Source organism: Tenrec ecaudatus, chromosome X, assembly GCF_050624435.1.
Source record: "Tenrec ecaudatus isolate mTenEca1 chromosome X, mTenEca1.hap1, whole genome shotgun sequence".
NCBI classification, from domain to species: Eukaryota; Metazoa; Chordata; class Mammalia; order Afrosoricida; family Tenrecidae; genus Tenrec; species Tenrec ecaudatus.
Window position 1 is genome coordinate 31,090,174 of NC_134548.1, and position 6,242 is coordinate 31,096,415.

At 49.2% G+C, this 6,242-nt stretch overlaps 1 pseudogene; it reads right to left on the reverse strand.

Annotated features, from left to right (window-relative positions):
- Positions 1 to 3,127: 3,127 nt before the first annotated feature.
- Positions 3,128 to 3,796, reverse strand: LOC142433257 (ferritin heavy chain pseudogene; annotated as a pseudogene).
- Positions 3,797 to 6,242: the final 2,446 nt, after the last annotated feature.

Below are 6,242 nucleotides of genomic sequence, written 5' to 3' on the forward strand. Positions count from 1 at the left end.
GATCCCGGCATTGTTATCTGCCACGATGTATCGTCGTTGATTATGGCAGGCAACGGGTTAAATGTAATGTCATTTGATCTCCTCTTTGGATCCATTTTAAATTTGCTCTAGTTTTTTTTTTTAGTATTTCCTGCTTTTCAATGGAAGATTTTTTTCCCGTTTTCTTTTTTTATTGTTAGTTTGTTTTCAATGTTTTTCTGTGTATGAAATCCAGGCGAGGTAAAGCTACAGAGACAGTAGCTGGATTACTGGTTTTGAGGGTATGGCAGGGGAGGCTGGGGCGGGGGAATAATGAGGAGTTAATAAGGATGAGTATGATAAAGAAGAGAATGTTCTGAAATGGATTGCGATGAAGATTGCACAACTCTTCTTGATGTGACTGAACTGTATGACTGTGAATTAGATGCCAATAAAAAAAAGTTAAAAAGAAAGAAAAAGTATAACCATGACAAAGTTCATCAGTCTAAGTGCTTCTTCCTTCCTCTATCACTGCTCCACTAGTTCAAAACGGAACGAAAAGAAGGGACTTTAGAATATTCATGTTATTCTTTCAGGAGCACACAAAGGCATGAACAACCGTGCTACGCTTTCCCCAGATGTCCTGCCAGGGGTTGTTCCCGCGAAGCTGTGGAGTCCGACACTCGGCAAGTAGTGCCTTGTAAGAAGTGCTGGCGTGTCATGTGTCATCCCAACTTGCTTCCAGTTTTACGAGCTACGGAAATCTCTTCCAGAGAAAAATTTTAAAAGATGGAGGTCTAAATGGACTTCTCAACTTTCTCCCAGAAAGTTTCTCTAAATGACAGGAAAGGGGAAAATGAGACAAAGAGGGGCCCATCTATCAAGAGAGGCCAAATTGGTCTTCATTTGAGAAGCTTGTCCAATCCCATTGCTTTTAACAGGCAATGCCTCAGTACATAGATTATAATGTACTGTGCTCAGCAGAACTCCAGGGATTCTCTGTCCAGGCTTTAACGTGAACTGGGTTCGAACATCAGTGCACCTGCTGCCACCCCATTTAGCAACTGGGCCCGAAGAGAAGCCACTTACCCTCACTGAGTGGATGGTGCACTCTCAGGAGCATCCTGGGGGTGTCTCATCCTGCGCTCTTCCCAAATTGTTGTTAGGTATTGTTGCGTCTGTCAGGCAGTCAGCCCGGGACAACTCCGTCACAGGTTTGCTGCCTGTGTGGGGGAGAGAGCCTGAAGAGAGGGTTTCAGGTGTACATGGGTCAAACCTGCTTGTGAAATGCCCTGTTTCCGCTTGTACAGTCTGTTTTTAATTCTGAAGGCTTCTTTTGCATGGGAAGGATTTTTTGGCTGAGGTTCAGAAGTCACCCTCATCCTAGGCTCGAAGACACACCTGTATTTAGGGAAGTTTACTGTGATCTCGGGGCTATCTTTGAGGGTGGGGATTTCCTTTATCTTCAGGGGTTGGTTATATGGCTGGGTTCCCAGTCTCCCCACATCTTCTTGCTTAACCCATTGATTGATATACCTGCAGGGTACAGCAAAAGCATGGGATCTGCTATCTGAAGGATCCACATTGATGTCCCCACTTCATCACTTCTTACCTGGGTGACTTTGCCTTTGTTTCCTAGTCAAGGCACGATCATAATACCTGTCCTCCTAGCTCCTGAAGTCCATACACAAATTGAACACAGGGAAGTAAATAAAAAGCTTGGGTTTTCAGAGTGCCATGGTTACTTTAAGTGGTTAAGCACTCACTCAAAAGGCTAGTCTCCCTCAGGGAGGCAGTCTGCTTCTGTAAAGATTTACAGACTGGGAAACCTTATGGGGCAGTTCTAGTCTGTCCTATATGGCCACTATGAGAGGAAATCGTTCTGTGGCAATGAGTATTGCCTGGGAAAGCCTGCTACTCAGAGGGAGCAAAATGCTGTTCTGCCAGGCACGGTTCCAGGTGAGGTAGGCCCATCTTGCTAGCTGTAAGGAATTTTGGGTCGCGAAACAGAACCAAAGATCCAATCGGCAAAATTTAGAAGCAGGCTTTATTGGGAGGCTTGCGGGCAGATTCAGCAACTCAGGGAATTGAGCTATTGAAACCGCACTTTGGGAAATTTAGGCTGTGGGTTTTATACCCCTGCTGGCAGGCACAGCTGGGAAGGGTCCAAGCTGGGGAGGATCTGTGCACACAGGTGCTTCCGAAGGGAGAAGGTCTTTGACCTTATCTATATGCCAAGGACGGCTAGAGTGGAGTGTGCATATCTTCAGAAAACATTCTGGCTCAGGGAGGAGCCGGCTCCAGGAATTTGAAGGTTGAGCAGGGGAGGGGGAGGTCAGTGAAAGGGAGGTCTATGAGAGGTGAATTCTGAGAGCCAACCTAAAGGCACCGGATTCAAAATGGAGTCCCTGTTGCCAAGACCAGGCACTACCCAGAAACTGCACACATTAACATTTGCATATGTAATCAACTAAAAATGTTAAACTAAACTCAGTCTCCTTTATTATAGTTCCTGTCCAAGCCCATTCCTTTTCCACCACCACCCCACCCCAGGTAAGCATGAGCATGAATTTCAGGCCATGTTCTTATCCTTTTACTGAGCACATGCATGCACTGTCCCCCAAGCACCACCCTACCCTATCCTGCCCTATGTTCCCTATCCCCTCCACCTCACCCATCCATCCCTATCCCACCCCATCTCCTGCCAACCACCTCATCCTCCCACTCTATCTCATCCACTCCACCCCACTCACCCTCACCCTCCACACCTCACCTCACCCTCCCCATCCCACCCCACACACTCTCCCCATCCCACCCCACCTTCTCCATCCCACAACACCTCACCTCACCCTCCCCATCACACCCTACTTCATCCACCCCACCTCACCCCACCCTCTCCATTCCACACCACCTCACCTCATCCACCCCCATCCTCCCTTGCCCACCTCATCCACCCCATCTCACCTCACCCTCTCCATCCCATCCCACCCACTTTACCCACCCACCTCACCCTCACCCTCCCCAACCCACTCATCCCTCCCCTATCCACCCCATAAGAATGACCAGGAGACCTTTATTTATTTAGCTCAGGGAGCAAGTCACTTTATTGAAAGATAAGTGAACTCGCTGTGACTGCTGCATTCTTGTGCAGCACCAGGGGCGCTGGAAGTCACTCCGGGTCTCCAAACTGGTTCTCCTTGTCGCTGTCTTCGAAGCTGAACTTGGTGTCGAAGTATTCTTCCAGGCGGGCGTTGTCGTCAGTCAGCCAGCGCACGTGGTTCAGGTGCTCACCCAGCTCCTTGAGGAACTTGGCCTGCTGGTGCATACAGCGGCCCTCCAGGAAGTCGCACAGCTCCGGGTCGCCGCACTCGGCCGCCAGCTCGTGCAGGTCGCGGAGACCCTGCTGCACCCTGGTGGCCAGGTGGAGGGCTCGCTCCAGGGCCTGGGGCCCGCTGCCCCAGTCGTTGGTCTCGGGCTTGGGGATGTCGCGCAGCACGACGCGGCCCCCACGTTGGTTCTGCAGCAGCAGCAGCAGCTCGGCCTGCTGGCGCGCCTTGCTGGCTTGGCGCTGCCAGTAGGCGGCCAGGCAGGTGAGCGCCACGTCCTCTCGGTAGAAGTGAAAGGCCATGGAGAGGAAGGTGTAGGCGGCGTGCAGCGCCAGGTTGGCCTGCCGGTTGAGGGCCGCCTCGCATGCCTGGTGGTAGTTCTGCAGCACCTGCGACGGCTGCGGGGGCGCCTCCTCGGCGGGCAGCATGGGCCAGGAGGCGACTGCGCGGCCCAGGCGCAGCGGGCAGCGGCGAGGGTGCGGGCGGCCCGTGCGACGGGCACTGCGGATCATACCCAGGGTGCTGGGCTTGGGGACTGGCTCAGGCCTAGCAGACTGCGCTTAGAACCCTGGCAGGGAGCGGGATGCCCAAGCAACGACTGACCTCCTTATATAGGGGCCGTCAGGACCTGGATGTCCTGACCGTTAGGCGCTGTGGGCTCCGAACGGTGGCTTCCAACGGTGCCTGCGCCAAGTTCCAGGAACGGGGGCTCGGCCTTCAGCAGCCATTTTTTTGGTGATGAAATTATATATATCTATATATACACACACATATACATAATTATTAAAAATCATTTTATTGGGGGCTCATACAACTCATCACAACCCATACATACATCAATTGTACAAAGCACATTTGTACATTGGTTAGCCTCATCATTCTCAAAACATTTGCTCTCCACTTAAGCCCTTGACATCAGCTCTTCATTTCCCCCCCTCCCTCGCATATATAATTTTAAGATCATAAACAGCACTCACTCTCTCACTCACTCACTGTTATTGAGTCAATACCACCTCACAGTGGCCCTATAGGGCAAGGTAGAACTGCCCCTGTGAGTTTCTGAGACTGTAACACTTGATTGGAGTGGAGAGCCCTGGTTTTATTCCGCTAAGTGGGGGTGGGTTCAAACTGCTGACCCAATGGTTAGCAGTTCAAAGGGTAAACACTGTACCACCAGGGATCTATGTAAAACACCACTATTGAGATCTAATTCATATGCCATGCAATGTATCCATTGAACATGTCAGTAGTTTGTGTGTGTGTGTGTGTGTGTGTGTGTGTGTGTGTGTGTTCATGGAACTGTTTCCATCAACCCCCAAATAAACTTAGTTACTCATTTTCAAAGAATCCCTGGTGACCCAAAGGGGAAGCCTTTGGCAGCTAACTAGAAGGTGGGTTTTAACTCACCCAGTGACTCTCCAGGCCTGATGCCCCATAAAGAGTACAGCCAAGGCAAACCTACAGAGCAGGTAGCCTCTGACACATGGGGTTACAAGTGGCTTCTGACTCCACTGCTATTATATACATATAAAAGGGGTCATTGTGGGATTATAAACATACTTTTCCCCAGCTTTGTCTCCCCCAAAGACATACCAAACATTAGAGGCTATTTGCCAGCATAGGATGGGAGGTCAGATGCTTACAGACATCCTCCCTGAAGGCAGTCAGTTGCCAGACTAGTGTCTGGTCCCACCACAGGTAGGACCCGCTCCCTGCTGTTAAGGACAATGGGCTACTTCTCCCTAAAGGCTTGTGACCATTAGCTTGGTGCCTATAGGTGGGGTTTAAACCCACAAATAATGGTTTCTATGGAGATCCAGAGAATAGGTCAAACCGGCTGAGTGACATCCAAAGTTAGGCTGTCATCCTGAATCTAGGATTCGCCCATCTTGTCACATGTTTACCCCCAATCCCTCTCTTCCTATTGTGTGTATATCCCTAGATTGTCCCCCTCTCGTTGCTGTATTACCTATAGTGCAATACCTTCCTGTGGTGTATATTTTTACCTATAATTAGGGGGCTTTCATGACCCCCCAAAGGTATATAGGCCTGGGTTAGCAATAAAGAGCTCTCTCTGTCTCCCCTCTTGGCCTCTCATTGACCCCCCCTCTCCTCTCCCGTCCTCACTCCCCTGTTCCCTTTCCGCTTGTCCTCCTTTCCCTCCCCCCCTATCTCCACGTGAACCACCAAGTGGGACTAAGGTGAGCATGCTACCATGACATGTGTCTGACTCCATTATTTCAAACTCTCTTCTATCTCTCATGCTCTCTATGACTTTATTATAATCTTTACATATCCCAACCATACAATTGCGCCCACCGAACCTGTGATTAGCTGTGGGGGGCTAGCCCTACCCCCACAACAACCCAGTAGCAGTCATTCCCCATCTGCCTTTCCCATAGTCCCTGACTACTAATAATCTACTTTCTAACTCTATATCTTTATTTGTTTTGAATTTTTCAAATTAGTGGGACCTTTGTGCCTAGCTTTGTCACTAGTGAATTTATAGGCACGGTGAAATTCCAGCCTTCAAGACCACCATCTCCGACGCCATCCCTTCCAACAGCACACAAGGAGAAAAACAGCAAGAGCTTCCACTTACTCTTAAAGGCCTTGGGCCAGAAGTTATATGCACTTCAGCCCAATCCAATGTCAAGGGAAACTGGAAAATACAGGGAGGAAAACACGCAATATTCAGTGAGCAATCCAGTTTCTGCCATGCATGTTTTATCAATTTCTCATAGTTGTTAGAAAAGTTCTTGAGAATTCACATTTTTGACATCAACACCGTTTTTTATTTACTGTTTATACTGCAAGACTTCTTTCAGGGAAAAGGAAACTGATAAATTAGTTTTTGTGTGAAAGCATGCTACAACAGAAATATCCCAAGTGAGTGTCTTTAAATAACAGAAATTTATTTTCTTACAGTTCCGGAGGCTAAAAGGCCAAATCAGGGCC